The sequence below is a fragment of the Eurosta solidaginis genome, chromosome 1, assembly GCF_040869045.1.
Source record: "Eurosta solidaginis isolate ZX-2024a chromosome 1, ASM4086904v1, whole genome shotgun sequence".
NCBI lineage: Eukaryota > Metazoa > Arthropoda > Insecta > Diptera > Tephritidae > Eurosta > Eurosta solidaginis.
In genome coordinates, this window is record NC_090319.1 from 77,328,508 (window position 1) to 77,349,659 (window position 21,152).

Genomic DNA, 21,152 nt, shown 5'->3' on the forward strand with positions numbered 1-21,152 from the left:
TAGAACCCTTGTCGAGGTGGTTGACGTCATCGATAAATGTCCAAACTGCAGACTTCCAAAAAATGTAGAGCAGATTCAATAACGTTAAAACGGAGACAAACTGCGGAGCGCTTCTACGAAATGAGACTCAAGTCTCTGTAGTTGTATTGATATGTATAGATACTGTATTGCAACGAATTTAGGGAAATACCGCTTATTTGAAACCTTCTACTAACGTTCGAATCGCTAAACTATTAAATGAATCACTCTACTATTTAGTATTGCAAACTGGTCTTTATTTAGATTACTTTGGGAGTAGTACTTTACAACCAATAGCATGTTTAAATGAAAACTGATTCGTTATTACTCATCTTGTGCTGCTTTCATACTCTCGGCTTCCTAGTTCAGCTATTTCTCCTAAAGTCTAGTAATTTCGCGAACAGTTGTAGCTCATGCTTGTTTAGTTACCAGCTATATACATGTATATCTGTAGTCCACAACTCTCCCATAGCCATGTGCGTGTGTATGTGTGAGTAACTACTTCGGCTGATGACTACATCTGAGTGTGTGAGGTATATCTTCGTTGCCATGTACATAAGTGTGGCTAGCTTTAATGTGTACATGTATATAAGAGTGGCTGCTTCATGTTTTTGTTGTTGCGTGGTTATTAACTAACGGCTTAGTGATGCTGATATTCGACACAGTATGATATACTGATTGTATAAATACTGGTGGTTAACGAAATCCCGCAAACCTTCAAAGCAAAAGCAACGAAAGTAGCCGAATACGCTAATGACTAAGTTATACTGATCACAGGTGAGTTCCTTTCAAAGATTATTGAACTCATAGAAGCGACACTATGCGAGAGAAAAACACTTCCACTTGCCGAAACTGAACAACATACCGCTAAATGTCTATAATTGGAAGCAAAATACCTTTGCCTATGGAAGCAGAGGAAGGGGCCGGCCCCACTCCGCTGGAAGTACCAGATATAAATTCCTTTGGTGTGGCCAATTAGCGCCAGTTATCAGTTCGAAGAAGAGACTGGAGCGGAATGTTGGACGGTCATAACCGCTTAAACGGTTAAGCGCCAATTAAGTAAGTAAATTAGTAAGTTCTCGAATCCAAATTAAGCTGGAAAAGGAACATTGAGAAGGGTGCAATGAAAGCTCAGGCAGCACATTATACCTGTATTCGTACATTTGGATGAACTTGGGAACTGTCGCCGTGTATCATTAATGACGTGAACAACACAGTCATACGACGGATACTAAATTATAGTGCTTTACTCTACGCGTTGGCGATGGCGAGTACCGAAGAAGATTTAATGATGCGCTGTACGAGCTATACGCAGACATCCACATAGTCCAGCGAATTAAAACGCAGCGGCTGCGCTGGCTAGGCCATGTTATGCGAATGAAAGATGATGCTCCGGCCAAGTAAGTGTTTCTATCAGAACTCGCCTATAAAAGCAGAGGTAGAGGGCGGCCCCACTCCGTTGGAAGGACCAGGTGGAAAACAATTTAAACTCCACTGGTGTGACCAATTGGCGCCGGTTGGCGGAGCGAAGCAGCGACTGGCGCGCCTTGTTGAACGGCCATAACCGTTTAGACGGTTAAGCGCCAATTAAGTAAGTACATACTCCGGTGGAGGGTGGTACACAAAAAGAGCAATGAACAGGAGGTGAGGACAATGCAAAAGCTAGCATACCTGGGAGAATCAAACCATCCAGCTATAGAGCATATGGGGTCATTCGAGGTAGCAATGGATGGTGGACGCAGACAATCGTGGGGTTATTACAACCTACACAGGCGGCTCAAATAGGAGAAAATTAACTGAGAATGCGTTCTACTCTAAGCAGTCCTTCCTTTTGATCGGACCAACGTTGTTCATTAGCGTAACTTGACCTAGCCAGCATAGGCACTGTGTTTTAATTTGCTAGAGTATGTTGATGTTGTAGACTTCGTAGATCTAATCATTAAATTTTCGTTAGTCCTCAAAGTAATCAACGCACAGAGCCCGTAAATCTCTCTCACTCGAACACTCCCACAGCCGCTTAATCTGATGTTATCAAGGCCCTTGCTTCTGCTGACGTGCATAGGGCACCCTAATGTCTCCCTCTGCTAGGTTCCAGAGCATATCAATATTTTAGGGAGGGAATTTGCTGATGAGATAGTCAGGAAAGCTTCCGAAATAAATATTAACAATGCGATGCCCAGTCCTGCAAACAGGACGACTCACACTTCTGGGCGCTTGGTTTTTTGACAGTCTGCCGGTTCAAGTCCCGGTGTAAGAATGTGATAAGGTTAATTAGTCTTAAGACCACTTCAAACGGTCTAAAAGTAAATTGACTTTGCGACCCTACACGGACATGCGAGACAAACCTGCTTATTTTATGGCAGCTTTATGAGTTCGCTTTAAGACCATTGCAGAAAAGGAGTATGGTCATAATGTCATTATCATTGATACTGCAGCCATATGAAATTTGACGTTGACCATATCATATAGTCAAAACGTCAATTGGCCTCAAGGCCATTTGAAGTGGTCAAAAGATCAATTGGCGTTATAGTCCCTGATCCCAAGTCACCCCGTTACCATAGGATGCCCTATACATTCTTTTATTATTTTTAGGCCTGGAAGCACTGCGTTCTTTGTGTAGATCTATTGTGCATGATCTTTCAACCTAATTTTGTATGTGGAGGCTTTTGATGTATCTAAGTATCTCTCAGGCTTTTTACTCCATATCGCATAGGGATTAAGAGTCGCACCACCTAGATGGGAGATTCTCTAACTTGCAAGAGCGACACATTCGCATAGAATGTTAACCGACGTTTCATCCTCCAGCTCACAGAAACGACAAATTTTAGTATCGGATAGATTTAACTTACTTACGTGATATCGTAGACTACAGTGTCCCGTTTAATACCCGGCGAGAGTTCTTAGGTCCTCCCTGCTTAGATTAATGAGTTTGGCTGATACTTTCGTTGCCGTCCTAGCAAAACCTTGTTTAAGGCTCCCAGGTCATTAAGGATTTCAATGCAGTCATCCACTAGCTTAGATGTAACTGTGTAGGATTGCAAGGCACGCAGGGCCGCCTGGCTATTCGAAATAATTTAGATGTTTTTCGAGGATGAGCCTCTCCGTAGACAATCTCCACCGCAGACTTCTATTGCATGGATTTCTGCCTTTAATGTTGTGAGGTAGCATCCCATTGGTATCGATTTCTTGAAGTTCGGCCCATAGATGACAGCTGCCGTTCCTCCATCATCGAATTTCGATCCATCCGTGAATCAGACCTCTGAGTCAGGGTCATTATAAGGATTCCCTGTTTCCCAGTCGGTCCTCTCCACAATGGACACTTCAAAGTTCCGTGAGATTCTGAGCTTACATACATGTAACATTTCAGCTTCTCTCTGAAGATTTCAATAGGGTGGGGCCCTAATTTTCGATCTAACTACATTCATGCATACAAATAAAACGAATGTTGCAATTGTTAACGTACGTACTAGTTGCAGACGTTTTCGAAATTGTTTGTTGCTGTATTCGAAAAACTAGTAGCAAAAATGTAATGCCTGCAGCAACAACGCAGCGACTACAATGACTGCATTAAGAATTACTTCATTTTCATTAACGGCTCAACAATGATATAACACGAACACGAAAGATTGCTGCAGAACAGCAACACCAACCACCAGACAATCGACTAACAGACAAACCAACCGAATGACAGTACTGACAGCTATAAAAATAAAGCACACATCAACTTACTTGAGGAACGAGCCTCTAAAAGACAGCAGCCATTCGCGCGAGTGCTTCATGAAAAGAGAAGAAAATATAAAGATGCCATTATTGTACAATTAAAAAGTATATGTGAAACGAGCTCTTAAAGTGTAAATTTAATAATAGATGATAAGAATTTTTATTTTAACACTCTAACCAGATCATTTGACGGGCCTGTTCTCTTAGGTATCTAATAACACAGAATTCGTATATGCTTTGAAGTGATGTATCCTGGAGGACATTTGAAATACATTTTATAAACTTTAAAGGTATCATCTTTCATATCTCATAATTCAAATCGTTAAGGAACTGGATTTGACTGATGTAGATGCGATTTGCTTCTCGTAGTTCTTCTCTCGCTTTGTCAACGGCAGAATGCCTGGTTGTTGTCCTAAAGAGAATAAACCTAACTATTTGTATTTATGTACGTTTACTTGGCAATTTAGTGACACGAACCGATAATCATAAATCAATAAATCACCAAGCTCATCACAATATCTTAATTGCGGAGAAATAAACAATCGTGTGAATCTATACCAGTACTGTTAGTGGAGAACAGGGGACTATTTGTATTTGTGTGCGTTCACTTAACAATTCAGTAATACGAACTGATAATCATAAATCGTCAAACTCATCAGAATATCCTAATTACGAAAGAATCCACTATTGTGCAAGTTCATATTACTTCTTTAAACGGAGAGAAAACCTAGACTAGGTTAGGTTAAGACGGTGTGCGTGGGTGTTACCCACACTTCCACTAGGAGAAATTTTTGTCCATTGTGAGTGCCCTCAGTAAGTGCAGGGTTGCGGCAAATTCTTTTAACACCATTACCGCCTAGTGGTCCTCAATGAACCACTTGCTTTCCCTGATGAACCCAAGAAGAAGCGAGACGTCCGCCTTCTCAACCCTTCTCGAAGAACCGTGAGCCCATAAATCTGAGTCTTCTTCTTTGAAACCCCGGATATCGGCAGATAAAGTGGTAGATCGACTCCTCTTCCTCCTCATCCTGACAGCTTCTGCAGGGGGAGCTTTTTGGTATTCGCCACCGTCGGAGCATTGGTGCGATAAGTACCCTCACCGCGGATTTGTTCAGTTTCACTTATATCAAAATCGGAACCTTTCCCATGGACCCAGCAAAGGGAGACATTTAGATGACTTATAGAAGCCAGCGAGGCTCTCACCTCAGCAGGATATCTGGTTTTAAATCTAACTATGTGTATTTATGTACGTTTACTTGGCAATTTAGGGAACGAACCGTTTGCCATAAATAGGTAAATCGTCAATTTTATCATAATATCCAAATTACGGAGAAATTCTCTAAAGTATTTATGTACTGTAAACATTTAGTGAAGAACTCTTTGTATTAATGTTGTTGTTGTTGTTGTAGCGATAAGAACACTCCCCGAAGGCCTTGCGGAGTGTTATCTATGTTGATGGTCCATTTCCGGATGCAGCTCCGGTACGGTCCGGTATTTGTAGTAGAGTTTTTTGGCAAATCAGTGACACGAACCCATATTCACAATATTCCAAACAACTGAGGCATGCAAGGAAGGGGTTTTGTCATTTATTTCTTACCATCATCTTCACAGCTTCTGTACCCTCCCCTTCTCCATTCTAGGAATTCTGCTTTTTTCTATAAATTAACCGCTCTTTACTTTCCTCTGAATCACGCAAGATGGGGATGCTTTAAAAGAGACGGTTGACCACTTGGCATGGTCGAGCCCTGAACAGAAATTCTAAGCCACACCGAATTGTAGCACTTACGGCAATTGAAACCAAGCTCAGAAACCACTTAGATAAATATTTGTATACTGTCCAATTTGATCTGGAGAAGGAAAATAAGACTGAGGATGTACACAGCTTGTTTTCAGACCAAATTTGACGGTGACGGAAACGATTTCCTTCTATCTCTTGTCAAAATTGGTTTGCAACCAAATCGGTTTCAACGTTATGTCATCCTTAGTGACATTTATCCTTCGCGGAGGGCACAACTTCGAAACTGGTTTATCTCCAAACCAAATTTGATTAGGAATGATGGAAAGTTGTCAACCCAGACGGAAAATCAAAAAAAAAAAAAGAAAACGAATTGAATAAGGTAAATATTTCGCTTAGACAGCCGGGAAAGCATATAGTGACGGTCAATGGGCTAAACTTAAGATGCGATGAATGCCTGAAAGTTATATAACTGTGGAACTGCAATGATAAATATATGACTATGGTCAAGGAATATAACAGCCCGATCTGTCATTCCCTTAGGAAAATTGAACAGCTAAGCATTTTGTGAGTGGCCGCTTTCTGTAAGATTCGATTTAAGGCCTTTAGAGAGATTTCGTGACCTACACTCTTTGACACCCAGATGTCTATTTCTTATTTGAACAACAATTATTCCACAGATGTTTTGGAAAGCGCTATTTGAGTTTAAAGGTTCTTTTATACATACAAATTCAATAAGCTCGAGTACTAGCAAGAGATATTTCCCAAAGAGTGGAAAGAGTTTTTTATAATACCACTTTACAAAAATGGGAACAGATCACGTGTTTTAAATTACCGAGGAATAGCAAAGCTTAGTGCTATTCCCAAAGTCTTTGAATCGATCGTCACAAAGCAAGTAGCTAATAGGGTATCCTCAACCATTGACTTGTCTCAAGGGTAAATCTACTATAAATAACTTTCTTGAATTCGCAACTCATGTGCTGAACGGATTTGAAGTTAACCCTAGTTCGGCCGACGATTTTTACACCTATTTTTGGGCGACGCATTCACCCCAGTGACTGCCAGAAAAAGAATAAAAGTGTTCAACCCGTTTACTGTTGTGTATGACTAAAATTATAAAACCTTATTTTATATTTTTTCTACTTAAAATTCATTAAGTTAGGATGTTACGGAAAATGAGTTGAAAAAATTTATTAAAAATGTGTTTTTTTTGTTTTTGAGGGAAGAATATGAAAAAGGCACGTTTGTTTGTTTAATGGTGTGTTCAATTTATACTTATTATTTAAGAATTCACGAGCTTAACACCGGCTTATAATAATTGAATATTCAATTATTATGTTTTTCTAAGAGAAACTGAAAAGAAAGAAAGAAACATTTACTGGCATATTGCGATGGTACCATTTCGAAAACCGCCACGAATTTATCATCAGGCAATTTCGTAATGGTCTCAAAAGTTTCACCGAGATTCGAAAATCATACGGTCACCCCCATTGTGGATAAGACAAGTGTGATAACTTTTGCATAGACGTCAAAATGCGCCGCCATATTGAACACCCTGTCAAAACGCTGCCAAAATGCTAAAAAGTAGCCATATTGAACATACTGTCAGGCAGTTGACGGATAAGATATCACACTTGTTTTATCCACAATGGTCACCCCGTGACTCGCGGGCCGAACTAGCGAAATTGATGTAATTTGGACTGATTTTTTTAAAGCTTTCGATAAAGTTTCCCATTCACTTCTTCTGTTCAAACTCGATCGATTTGATTTCCCGCCTTTGTTTCTATCTTGGATATCTTCTACTTTATGAATAGAAAACAAAGAGTTATATTTAATAACTGTAGGTCAGAATCTATCGATGTTACTTCTGGTGTTCCTCAAGGCAGCCACGTTGGTCCAGTGCTGTTTCTGCTCCCAAATGCTTTGAAGTACTGCAAGCCGCATTATGTCAAACTTGTTATGCCTATCCGCTCACCAGTGGATGGATCAAATCTACGATCTAAATAGCCTAGTTAAATGGTGTAGTGTGAATATAATGTCACTAAACCTGCCGAAGTGCAAGTTCATGTGCTTCACATCCTACCAATCCTTCGAGCATATGATTTATGATTACACAATTAACCAAGTCTTTAGCTTCGTAGACTTTAACGTCACGATGGACCCTAAACTTGACTTTAAAAGCCAGGATGGGATTTTGGCGTTCGTGAACCGATTGTCTAAAGAATTCGATGATCCATATTTTACTAAAACTCTCTTTATATCTTTGGTGGGGCCAATCTTCGAATTGGCTTCATTAATTTCGAACCCTCGTTACCAGACCCACTGCGACAAACTAGTGTCGGTTCAAAAGCAAGCAGTCCATCCCGACAACTGATTTAATAATATATATACATATTTTATAATATAAATTTTGTTCAATTTGTATGCTTCTGTAATTTATCTGTAATCCGTAACTATATTTAGTCTGATTAACTGTTGAATTTGTAGGCTAATAAATAAATAAATAAACTAGTGATTGGGGCAGCTATATGATAGGGCCCCTCTAACAGAATTCGCTGGGCATATTTAATGTTGACACTTGCATTGAATGAGACATGTATATTGTGACGAATGTTAGCAACACTAAGGGATACTATCATCTCTAAACCGATACTAAGCAGTCACTTGTATCTACATAATCGAATCAATCATTATGCGTACACGCAGCGGAGAGAAACGCACAAACATGTGCATATATCTTATCTGAGATGCTCACAAAAGTAGTCAATCATTTGTGCAAGTATCACTCACATATACACGCGCATATGAGAAGCTATAACGTGCATCTGTATTTATAGCTGGTAACTAAGTTAAATTCTAGAAACGCCAAGAAGTATGCGAACGAGGAAATCGAAGAGTATAAAAGAGCAAGCTGAGCAATTATGGGGTCAGTTTGATTTAAGTACGCTATCTGTTGAGAAGTAGAAGTGTTATTTTGAAAGTAGTCTAATAAGGACCATTTTGCATTATTGAATATTGGAGTTATTTATTCAACAATTTAGCGATACGAACGTTAGTAGAGGGTGTAAAATAAGCGGAGTTGCACTAAATTCGTTACAATATTTTGCCTCTCAAAATTCTGAGTTATGCAACTGTCTTAATTTCTACAAATGTAGGGTAGCTCACATCTTGCACTATATCAACACCCTTCCCAGTAGCTCCATCCTGCACCTCTAGAACTTTAGTGGATTTTTTTATTATGTAAAGTGGTTATAAACTAAATATGCCCAAAACAAAACAAACAACCAACACAATTAATATTGCAGGTGAAGTATGATACTCCTTTGACATTGTTGCAATGAAATGTCATACTTTATACTCTAGTAGCGGCATGTAGACATAGTAACCACAAAAGAACACACAAGAATGTGCAGAAAAAAACCAAACATCCATAAGTGGCGCATAATAACAATGTCAAATGTGAATGTATTATGACATTTTGTGGTGTAGTTCTTTCAATTCGTTTATAATCAAACCTTTAAAGTACAGTGGGTCATAATTGCAAGCTTCTGCATAAAGACGTAGAAAATAATCTGTATATATAGATGGAGTATGGTAGGGAATACAACGGTCTTAAATGCAATGTATCGTATTTCAGAAAACAGCCGGCTAAAAATATCAAGCAGACTTGAATTTCGTTCTTCAAATATATTTTGCTTTAGTTTGAGTTTCAGTTTTCGCTTTAGCTTCGTTCTTAAAAATTACTCCGGCTTTCTATAGGTACTTCGGCTTGGGTTTTGGTTTCGTACATGAGTGTTATGTCCACTTCGTTCGCGTTCGATTGCGGTTTTTGCAATGTTTTTTAGATGTAAAGGTGGTGTTTTCGTTTTTCGAAGTAATTTCGGTTACCTTCCTGATTCTGTTTCAGCTTTTTATCTGGTTTGTTCTTCAAAATTATTGCGATTTCGGTCTTGCTTCTATTCTGACTCCGCTTCAGTTTTGCAAATTGTTTTGGTTTCGTTCTCTGAAATTAATTCAGTTTCCTTCAAAATGCTGTTTCGGTTGTTCAAAGTGTTCCGTTTCGGTTTCGCTTCTCAATTTTTTTTTTAGTTTCGGCCTTGTTTTCATTGGAATCTTGTTTCAGTTTTGCAAATTGTTTTGGCTTCGTTCTGTAAAATTAATTCAGTTTCCTTCAGGATTCTGTTTCGCCTGTTCAAAGTGTTTCGATTCAGTTTCGTTTCTCAAATTTTTTCAATTTCGGCCTTGGTTTCATTCCAATCCTGTTTCAGTTTTGCATATTGCTTTAGTTCCGTTCGTTAAAATTAATTCAGTTTCCTTCAAAATTCTGTTTCAGTTGTTCAAAGTGTTTCGGTTTCCGCTTCGTTTCTCAAATTGTTTTCAGTTTCGGCCTCGGTTCCATTCGGTTTCAGTTTTACAGTTTTCGTGTTTTTGGTTACGTTCCTCATAAATACTTTGGCTTATTTCTGGTTTATGTTTGGGTTTTGCAATTAGCTTCGGTTTTGACATCGTCCTTCAAAATAATTAGCTTTTCGTCCTTGTTTCAGTTCTTCAAGACAGTTTTACCTTCGTTGGGGTTTTTATGTCCTTCTTCACATTTTTCGGTTTTCTTCAAGATTCTTGTTTTAGTTTCGTTCCGAATTCTAAGTATTTCAGTTTAAGTTTCGCTATCTACATTTCGTATCAGATTCTGTGTCGGTTTAGGTTTCGTTCTTTCAAATAATTTCGATTTCTTTCCGAATTCATATTTGGTTTTGTTACTCAAGTTATTCTGGTTTCATCCCGCACTTTGTTTATGTTTTGCAAATTGTCTTGGGTTTGATCTTCGAAGTTTTTCAGTCCCTTTCCCTTTTACCTTGCAGATTCTGTTACGGTTTTGCAAAGAGGTTTGGGTTTTGATTTTGTTCTGCAAAAATATTTGGTTTGTTAGCGTATTCGGTTTGCAAAGTGTTTCGGATTAAATTTCGTTCTTCAAGACTGTCAAATTTTCCTTTTTAATAGACCAATTTGAATATATGCCGCACTGAAGCTGTGGCTAGGGCATAGGGGCCCCGATTCACCGGTCCATATATTTGAAGTAATGTTTGAAAGTAAATTTAGAGTCAGTTGAGGGATCATCAACCTGACGGTTAAGACTCGTGTAAAGACTGCTTGGAGCTAAGTTATACCAATTTTAATAGCTCGGGCATCAGCTTTGAGCATAAATATTTAGGCCTTCTTTATATACACCTTCATAGATACGGGCATCCGTAAAGTTAAGCTGTTCTGTCAAGTTATTATTTGTATCTCTTACTGCGGCATCTACGACCATTTGATTTGTTTGATTATTAAGTAATCACACCTACGAGCTCATGTGTCAGATATTTTCAACAATGCAGTAAATCGCATCGAACTTGGATCATGGTATTGTATATCCATAATCCTTGAAAACTAAGCGGGTTCTCTATGAAAATGTACAAGCTAAATAATATTCGAACATTTTTAAGCACACTTAGTACACAAACTGTTTTAAATTTACTTCTCGAACGCCAGTTTGGAGCAATAACGCGTAGGCATCGTTTCTCATTAAGCCTTCGTTGATTTCAAGGATTTAAAACATACGGGACAGCAGTATTGGATAAGTTGATTTGCTGAGATATCTGTGAGCCAGTCCGCAAAAACGAAATTGGCCATTCTCAAGGAAGCCCCTTCTTTTGGAGTCTTAGTATAGAAATTAGATTTAAAAAAGCGCCGGGTTGCTTGCGCTGCTAGGCCTTTGTCAAGTAATTACTCTTATGTACGGTATTGGCCTGTTGTTGTTGTTGTAACAGTACTTCGCCTCTTCTAATAGGTGCGACCGCTCACAAATTGTCATCAATATTCTCTAACGGGGGTCCGTAGAAATTTACAGTTTCAACAGGGGTGAACCAGAGAGTGAGAGGGGTATTAGAGGCGTTGGTTCGATATTGCAACCAAAGAGGTGGTTGGTGTCATATGGGGACACATTGCAAGCAGCGTATACATTATGTACGTGGGGGTTGATTTTGGATAGATAAGAGTTTAATCATTACAGTATCCAAATCGAAGTGAAGGTAGAGTGACGCCCATCTCCTTGGGGAGTTTGCTTTTCTCTACTGCGAGCACAGGGTATTTGACTTTAAATAATAATTCTTGGCACAGAAGTCAGACGTCTTTTTGTGGATATCACTGAGGAGCTCTTTGTGCTTTTCTTCTAAATACGGCTGAATTCTCAGGTGCCGCATTTCCTCATATTGCGCAGATAACTTTAAAAGTCTCTGGGTGGTGGGCCCTCTTCAATCAGAAGTCTGTTGGGATTCTCAGGCTTTCGGGTATTCAACAGTAACTGTTTGTGCAGCATTTCATAGTTCACACTTATCAAGAGTACTTTCGCCTCACTCACTCACAACGTATGGTGTTCTGAGGACATAAGAAGTATTGGTCTGTTAAAACGATCTTGAAAAGAGCTCCAAAGCGTGCAACAGATGGCTTTGGTGAGAGTATGTGGCACACATTTTTTTCAAAGCAAGCTGATAGATTAGCACTTTTAATCTCGTACCTTTGCCACTTAGATAAACGCTAGTCCAGGGGAATTATGTCAGGGCTTATTGGAGGTTTTTGATGGTGGAACTGAAATTGTAGAACTTTCTTTTCTTCATTCTACTAGCCACTTGGATGAACTACGATCTTCATCGGTCTTGGATCAGCTGAACAAGTTCTAGGACACCATATGGGGGCTATGAATCACGATTTACAAAAAAAATGTTTTTTCCGGACAAGGTAGATAGTTGTTCGAAGAAGAATTACTCTGAAGATGGCACAACTCGGAAACAGATTGCCTAGTATAAAACAGATTTAGGAAGTTTTGACAGAAAGTCGTTCTGACATATATAAGCTTGATTCCATTCTACGAACTTATCAAGAATGAGGGATGTACATTTTCGGAATACAATCAGGTATCTAAGACAAATGGGGTGGGTCCAAAAGACAAACCTACAATTGTTCGCTCCCTCTTAGATTTGTAATCGGTCCATAATTCATTCCAATTCTAAATTCGCATCCACTGTAAGCGTCAAGTTTCCATCATTCGGTTATCTTTTGACAGTTCACATACCCGCTTGACGTGTCGGTTAGTCCGTCGGGCGCAATTAGATGTGTTCACTCTCTTAATTTTGTGCATAAAAAGTTCTTAGCAAGATTATAATTGTGGAGCGACATTTTCGCATGTTTACATTGTAAGTTGGAGTTCGCAGAGGAAATGCATTTACTACGTTAAATTTTTATTGCATTCTTTGTGTTTTTTTTTGTGTGTCACTACAACAAAACAAACATTCGTGTCTTTTCAGCTTTTGTTATCGCATAAAACTGTAGTAGGTGCTACATATTATGTTGGATCGCTTTTGTGCACGAACTGCAAGTGTCAGGTTGCGGATTGGGGTGTTGTCGTCTCATTCACTCTACACCCACGATTGTTGAACTTCTTTTTTTTATGTTGCATTGTTGGCGTCTACAGTTTGACATTCATGAGTACCAGTGCTATCAACATGTTGTTGTAAAAGAAGTCAGAAGGTACAAGAACACGAACTACCGGTGTGTAACGAAAGCACATATCACGAATACTCATATGGAGTATTACATTGCACTGTGGCGCAGGTTAATTGGATTGTTAGATAGAAATATAATTTCAGAAATCTCATCAGCATTGTTAATTGGCGAAAAGAGCCCAGGCCTAGGTCACTCTCCGCCAGGTATGACCAGAGATCGAGAGACGACATAACTTCACAATTGTGCACTCAGCGCAAAGTATTATTTGTGGGCAAGAGTGACTATCGATTGAATTTCTAGGTTGAAACTGCTTTAACAGAGGTTAAGATTCTTTGTTTGGATGTCATAGTGGTACTTGACACAGCATCACGAGCACTTAAAAGTCTCACACAACGATGACTAGCTGGCTTGTTTGATGATATACATATAACCGAGTAATTCCTGTGTTGGAAGGCGCGGTATTCCGATACCTCAGTAGATAATCGGGCTAATAATGCACCTGTCCGCATGCTATTAAACCCGAAGCAGCCTTAAAAGCATGTTACAGGCCCGTAGCCGTTGAATTGGAAATGTAGGCACCGTTGAGATTTCTCCCGCTTTGCCCCCTGTTTGCCGCTCTATGCAACACCATATTATTATATGGCGCAAACCCTTTCGCGTTTTCCAGGCAATGGATAATAGGACCATGCTAGGGTGACTTCTCATCCGAGTGCGGATAGCGGTCTTGGGTGGCAATTTTACGAGAATGAACCAATTACTAATAACAACAAATATAGCGAAACTAAGTCAAATGTGGGGGTCATGATAGGTCCGTGGAATACAGTGACAATGGCGAGTAAAAGACTTGCGCCACTCAAGAAAGTCCGAACGGGAAGGCGAATGGAACAGGATAGCGGTAAAGTACATCCACCATTACAAAGGAAGACAAAGGAGGGTCAAACTTGTCCGCTTGCGGATCCTAGAAAAACTCGCATACGGCTACAAAATCGGTGCCTGAAATCCAAATGATTTGAAGTCGGGACCGGAGAGCTGGCCGCACATAACCCTCTGGACTTGGGCTTAGGTCCCGGGCGGGGTCCATGTTGGTGTAGTAAATGGAGTCGAGACCGACACCCGATGCTAGTACATCATCGGGCGGTTAAGAGGATTCAAATGTGTTGTGGATCTGAGATGTTCGGCGAATACGATGAACCAATCCTCTTACGTTTATGTGGGAGTGGCCAGCACCAACTCTGCTGCGGGGCGCAATTTAGGTGAGTATCCTGGGCCTTGCGGCTAACACCAGCTACATAGAATCAATCTCCTTGCATACCAGTCGGATAGTGTGCTTCAAAAGCTATAGCCAACGAGTAAAGCAAGATCCTGCAACGTGCTGAGGAAGGGATGTCTTCCAGATCTCCGAAAAACTTCCCCATGCAGTGCAGTAAGACAGCAAAGTCGTAGGTACGTTAGAGACATATTTTGAATAGAGATAGATTGCAGGAAGAGGAAAAGGGCTAGGAAGAAGAATGTCTCCTCGAAAACGACAGCTCGAAGGGTTGGGATACCATGTCTTTCAGCGATTTCGCTAAACATGGGAATTCCTTCTTCTTGTTCTGCTTGTACCGATGTTAATGGTCCTTTGCCGAATATTGATAAAATATTTTCTTGAAATAAGCACCATCCCTTCCATGACAAATTCGGTCACAGTAGAGACTCGACTGATAAATAAGCATGTTACGCCATGGTAAGTGAAATTGCATTGCACCCTTTAAACTGCACAGGCAGCTCCTTGAAAAAATAGCGATACACAGCCTGTGGAATTCGTGACGAGGGAAAAGTAGCTGTGGTTAGCCAGTGCTGTATCGACGGCTTTTATGACTGGCGATATGGAAAACCCTGAATCAGGACTATCTTTCAATTACTCGGGGTGAGATCATGTCGGCAGGCCGGCAACATGTGCAGTCGGTAAATATATGTCTCTCTTCTCTGAAGTTTTTGGGCCGATACCTAGACTCCCGGACCGTAGAGAAGATGAAGCCAGTGGTTCACTCCGGCAAGTGATATGGAAGGGAGTGCTGCTAGTCCCAAACATCTGCTCCTTACGATCTGCCATGGCGTTGTAAAGTATGTGAATATCCCACGGTAGGCATGGCTATAGTGTAGGGCTGGCTTACAAATGATCTTTTCTGAGGTAGTCGGTCTAGTTCTAAAAGAAGCTAGTACCAGAGCATCCGGGTTCATGTATAGAAAATGACTGTTAACATCCGCAACAGCTTCAGGAAGTATTTTTGGGGCTACAACATCAACAAGCTTTCTTCCCCGGAGACTGATCGACAGCTAAAGCACTGTGGGTATCTCGTCGAAATTAGAATATATAATCAGTATGCGTCTTCCTCACAGAAGAACGGATGGGAAGCGTCTGGCTTCGGATGACGATTAGAGATTAGTGATGATGATATATATCCGCGAGATATATTTCCATCTCTGGCTGAAAGCGTACTAAAGGAATATTATTCTATCTCCTCCAACAAAGTGCTGAGTCTTCCGACCCACAGTGCATTTCGCTGCTACAATTAAAAAGCTTTAAGTTACGAGTTGTCGGCTACTGCAAAATTTTTAAAATATATGTGCAGGTGCAATGTGTGTGGTCGAGTGTACGGTCAGTGAGTTGTTTGTTTACATGAGGATTATGGTTTTCTCATTTATGTTTCACTGCAATATTCCGCAAACCATCTGGTGGACTACCTTTGAACGACGGACTATCGTTGTGTCAATTACTTTGTTGCCTTCCCAACGTTACTTTGCTGGTGCTGGTGCTGATGCTACCGATAGGTAATATCGCTTCAAGTAAATGGAAAAGCTGTCAACAAGTTTGATGACTTTGACTTGCGACCAAAGCCGCTTAAAACAGTTTACTTGATTCTTTGGAACTGTTGCTGCGCTTGGCTGATATTAACAATGCTTTCATCTGATATAAATATTAACTTTTTTCTGTTTCTCTCTTTTTATTTAATTTTCTATTTAGTTTGTATGTTTGTATGTCTATAAATCCTAAATCATTATTCATTTTGTGTAATCCCTTCTTATGAAGTCGCACATAATTCGCAGGAAAAACAAAGATTAGAGCTTTGGTTATTACTTTCTAATTGGTGTTCCTCTTAAGGTGAGCTGTGCAGCTAGGAGACCGAGCTTAGGAAACTAGAATTGCCCCGCCGTCCTGAGATAGAAAAACAATGCTTTTAGTAAGCTGGGGTTGATTCCAGACATGTAAGAACCCGTCCAACAAGCTTCGCTATACAGAAAAAGCGGTAGACGGGCAGGTCAGGAGGATAATAAGATCTTGCGACGCCTGAAAAGGAGACTGTCAAGTACTGTCGTTTGCGCCTATGAATAGCCGTATCGCCACGATTCGTATCAAGGTGAAGCCGACATTGATAAAGCTTCTTTCTAAGAGAAACTAGAAAAGACATACGATAACATTCCTGAGATAATCGGAACATAACGGTTCAATAGTTGGCGAAGCACTATCAACATCTACAAAATCCCCAAAACCTTCAGGGAGTGTCCTTATCACTTCAATTAAAAATGAACAATGCTCGAACTTATCTCAAAAATTCGGCTGGTGAAGGAAGGTTTCGAAACCGCGCCGAATTCCAGCAGGAATGGTAATGATGACCTGGAAACTGACCTACAGTGCGTGCTTAAATTATAGTATATGGACCTTACGACGGAATATATGTTCTTCCACCCAACTATGATGAGGGGAAAACGGCAACACCACTATAAAAAATAACAGAGCGTGGGAAACGACGGATGGCCGAGCTTTCTAAGCTTGGACGCGAAGAGTTACTAAAGAATATTCACTAACAAGCGCATGGTCTGAAGACTGAAATTTCGAACCCCTGAAATTCCACGCAACCAACTGATTGGATCATATAAATGTGACTTCGGGCCTGGTAAATATACTACAGAGCATATCCTTACGATACGTCAATTCCAGAAGAGGTCCCACTACATGCTTACTTACTTACTTATTTGTTGCTGTGTCGTTTAGACTTAGTTGGCCTTACTGGTGCCAAGCTATATTAAAATCGTATTTCGCGCGATCCTTCTAGCGGAGTGAGGGCCGCACTTTTGCTCCGCTTCCATAGGCGGATCAACTAAAAATACTTTTTGGTCGGTCCATCATCTATCCTCCACTGTATGCTGTTAAAGCCTTAATTTAAGCGACCTACAGAACTTATGCGACTATGCAAAAAGTATCGGTATTTGAAAAGAGCTCTCCAAACCAGTCGAAGCCATACAAAGCTTCAGCTTGCCTAGAAGGTCGGGCTAATATCTTTATGGTGATTTTTACCGGAACGTACCCAATCTATATCCGGCAAAGGACAATCAACATCGATAACACAACACAACAACAACAAAGAAACCGCTCCGCTTTCGCAAACTAACTCAGCCCTCTAACCTAGACCAAAAGTTGTTAAATTCAGTTAGGTTGAACTGGCAGGTCAATAAAGACCTCACATAGATTGAATGTGTCCATAGTGTTACAAGAATTTATTTGACGACCAAACGGAAGAACCCCAAGCAGGTGCCAGGACATACATATGTTATAGAATAACTCAGTTCTCTTGGCAAATAATAACAGTTTTCTAGGACCCAGCTTAATTGATGCGTAGAGATCTGGCAAATATGCCATCCCTAATAGCTGGAGCCTTGACCTGGCGAACGCAGGACATGAACACAAAACGTGCTCAACCGTTTCTTCCTGCAGCTCATATTTCCTACACTTGTTGTTACTGACGAGGCCTAAGTTATAAGCAGGTGACGCCAGAAGGCAGTATGCCAATCGTGAGCCTTAAGTCTTCTCTTTTCAAAGAGATGAGCCACTCTGTGACTCTAATATCGCAGTTATCCACTACCAGTAGTTTCCAACACCAGAAACCACGTCTCAAACTCAATTCGCTTAGCCTTTGGGGTAAATTCCATAGAACTACAAGTTCGTATTTCTATTTTCATTTTTATAACTTTCCTTCATTCACCACTTCAGCCGACTTGCCATTGCTTACCCTTAAATCGGTTTGCATTTCTAGCTTCACAATTCCTTAAGTCGTTGCTTTAAGGTAAGTACACTTGGTATGACATGACTGCTTAAGTGGTATAAAATCTTAAATCGGCTTTTTCTGCTACAATTACCATTTTTTAAAATTGCCACTTGAAATGATGACAGCTTTGGCTAAAAGAGCAAGCAAATTTTCCTTAATTTGTGTATCACTTCATAGGCAACTCTACCGCATGTAAAAGCATTCCATAAGTGTTGCTTAAGATAATACCAGCCATTAGTCTGGAATGCAGGATTATAAGTAAGTGGAAAAAGAAAATGGGTTATTAGACTTTTATTAAAGATAAAAAACCAGAAAAATCTTTTACTTTTTAGAAATACACTACAAGATCTCAATCAAACTAAAAAGCGATTGATGCTCCGCAATCATACTCCTCTCAATCATAAAGAACTATTATTGCTGAAAAGAAGAGGACTAAAGGAAACAAAATACATCGAAGTCTTTGGCCAAAGAAAGCATGGAGGAAACGCTCAGATCAGTGGTCGGACAGTCTCCCTTAGGCAAGCAGTTCAATGTGGGAATGTTTCTGTTACCTATGCTGACAACGAAATTTAAATATTAAGCTAGTAGTAAACAAACCTTGAAGCGAGCATGACCGTCGTTCGTTTGTGCGTAATGATCTATTACAACGTAGATACATATATTCATACATAAACGCACAAGCGAATTACAGTCATTCTCGATTGTTGGTTGGTTTCGCACTAACTTCTACTGTCTTATTCCGTGTAAGTGTGAAACACTAATTTTCTTATAGCCCGCTTGGTGATATACCCAGATGACCCACTTATTTTCCTCACAGGAATGCACGAGGAAACAATACCAGATCGAGAGATGGTACGATACCAAAGGACTATCTATCAATCCAAACAAAACTGTCATAGTGCCTTTCATCCGAAGAAGGAAAGCATCCATCCCCGAACCATCCCTAGGTGGTAAAATACCAAGGGGTCACACTGGATAGAACCCTCACGTGGAATACATATGTATGCTCATTTGGATGCTATCCTAAACAAAGCAACAAGATCTTTCTTCGCCTGTACTCAACTCTACTGCAATACAAGGGGGATATCTCCAAAAATAGTATACTGGACATTTAATACTCTTGTAAGGCCAATAGTCCCCTTTGCTTCCCTAGTTTGGTGGCAGAAGGCCACGTAAAGAATGGCAACAGCAAAATTAAGCAAACTGCATCGCTTAGTTTGCATTGGCATAACGGTTGCGATGAGAACGTCCCCTACTGATGCACTTAGTGCTTTAGTGGCATTACCTTCCTACCCCATTCTGATAGAAGAAGAAGCAACACTAAGCGCACTAAGACTTCAAAATATATCGGAGTTGAAGCCAGAAAACATGATAGGGTATATGAAAGTAATAAGAAAATGCATAGGAAATCTCACATTATAATTGCGTGACGTAAGCAGAATGTCCCGGAACTTTGAGGTGTCCAATGTGATCGGGACACACTGAGAAATATGGAATCCTTATAATGACTCTAACTGAGAGGTCTGGTTCACGGATGAATCGAATTTCGATGACGGAAGAACGGGAGCTGGTATCTATGGGCCGAACTACAAGAAATCGATACCAATGGGATGCTACCCTATCATATGTCAGGCAGAAATCCATGCAATAGAAGTCTGCGGTGAGGCTCATTCTCGAAGAGCATCTACATTATGTCAGACAGCCAGGCGGCCCTGCGTGCCTTGCAAACCTACACAGTTACATCTAAGCTAGTGAATGTCTGCATTGAAATCCTCAATTAACTGGGAGCCAAAAACAAGGTTTTGTTAGGTTGGGTTCCCGGACATGAGGGACATGAAGATAATGAACATGCAGATTACCTAGCAAAGCAGGGTGCTATAGCAGTATTCTATGGTCCAGAGCCCTTTTGTGGACTCACAAAAGCACACATCAGGGAAACCACAAGTAACAGGGAAACAAAACAATTCAGACGTCACTGGGTTGACTGCCCAGGGCAAAGACAGGCCAAACTGTTTATACTTCCGGCAACGAAAGTATCAGCAAAATTTATTCATCTAGGACCTAAGAACTCTCACTGGGTACTATACGGGACACTGAGGTCTACGATATCACCTTAGTAAGTTAAATCTATCCGATACTCAAATTTGTCGTTTCTGTGTGGAGAATGAAACGCCGGTTAAAATTATCTACTCGCTCTGGCAAGGCAGAGACTCTCCCATCTAGGTTGTGTGACTTTTAACTCCCATGTGATATGGAGCAAAAAGCCTAAAGAGGTACTTAGATACATTAAAAATCTCCACATACAAAATTAGGCTGAAATGTCATGCACAATAGATCTGCATAAAGGTCGCAGTGCTTCCAAGCTAATAATAATAATAATAATGCCCTGGAGAAGCTTGGTTCACTGAAAGTGCGAGATCGACGGGCAGCAAAACAACTCCACATAGAGCTATCGTTCCCCATTAATCAGGGAAAGGCAGCTAATTTAGGTCGATCATATCGCGGCGGATAACCAAGACAATTGTGGCCCTTTTTAGCATCTCAACTGCTCTTGTTCTATAAACATGACTATAAGAAGGCCACAACTGGCCCTAGTTCAATGCGTCATAGAATCTGTCCGAGATATCGTTGATCGAACCACTTCGATGAAGCAATATGTTTGGCTATAGCTTTTATTTCGAGCAAAGATATGTTCGTAAGATAACACTCAATCAATCAATGAGATCAATGAGAAACAGATGACCGAGAGTAGCCGTCTTCTGAAACACTTTTGACAATCAGAAAATTGCCACTCGTCTATATATATCCAGCTACGACGGTAATCATGAGTGTCTATTAACCAGTGACCGGTAAGAACTCTCACTACGGACGATATGCTCAACTTATTCAATAAGAAACTCGCATGCAAAAAGTCTTGGCAAGAGCAAATTTCATTCTTGGGAAAATTGTGGACGCTCATACCCCTCCTGGCCAGCTCAACTGCTCTACATTTTGATCTTATATTGTGAGCTCATTGATCTCAGCCTACTATTCGAGGCGTCTTCTCATTCACT

General features: G+C 40.3%; 1 long non-coding RNA gene across 1 annotated transcript in view; it reads right to left on the reverse strand.

Moving 5' to 3' along the window:
- Nucleotides 1-3,543: 3,543 nt before the first annotated feature.
- The window catches only part of LOC137245666 (uncharacterized), a 153,503-nt gene continuing 135,894 nt past the window's right edge, over nt 3,544-21,152 (reverse strand). The window contains exon 3 of the long non-coding RNA XR_010951385.1: nt 3,544-3,791. This is a non-coding gene — a long non-coding RNA (uncharacterized lncRNA). The remainder of the gene's footprint in view (nt 3,792-21,152) is intronic.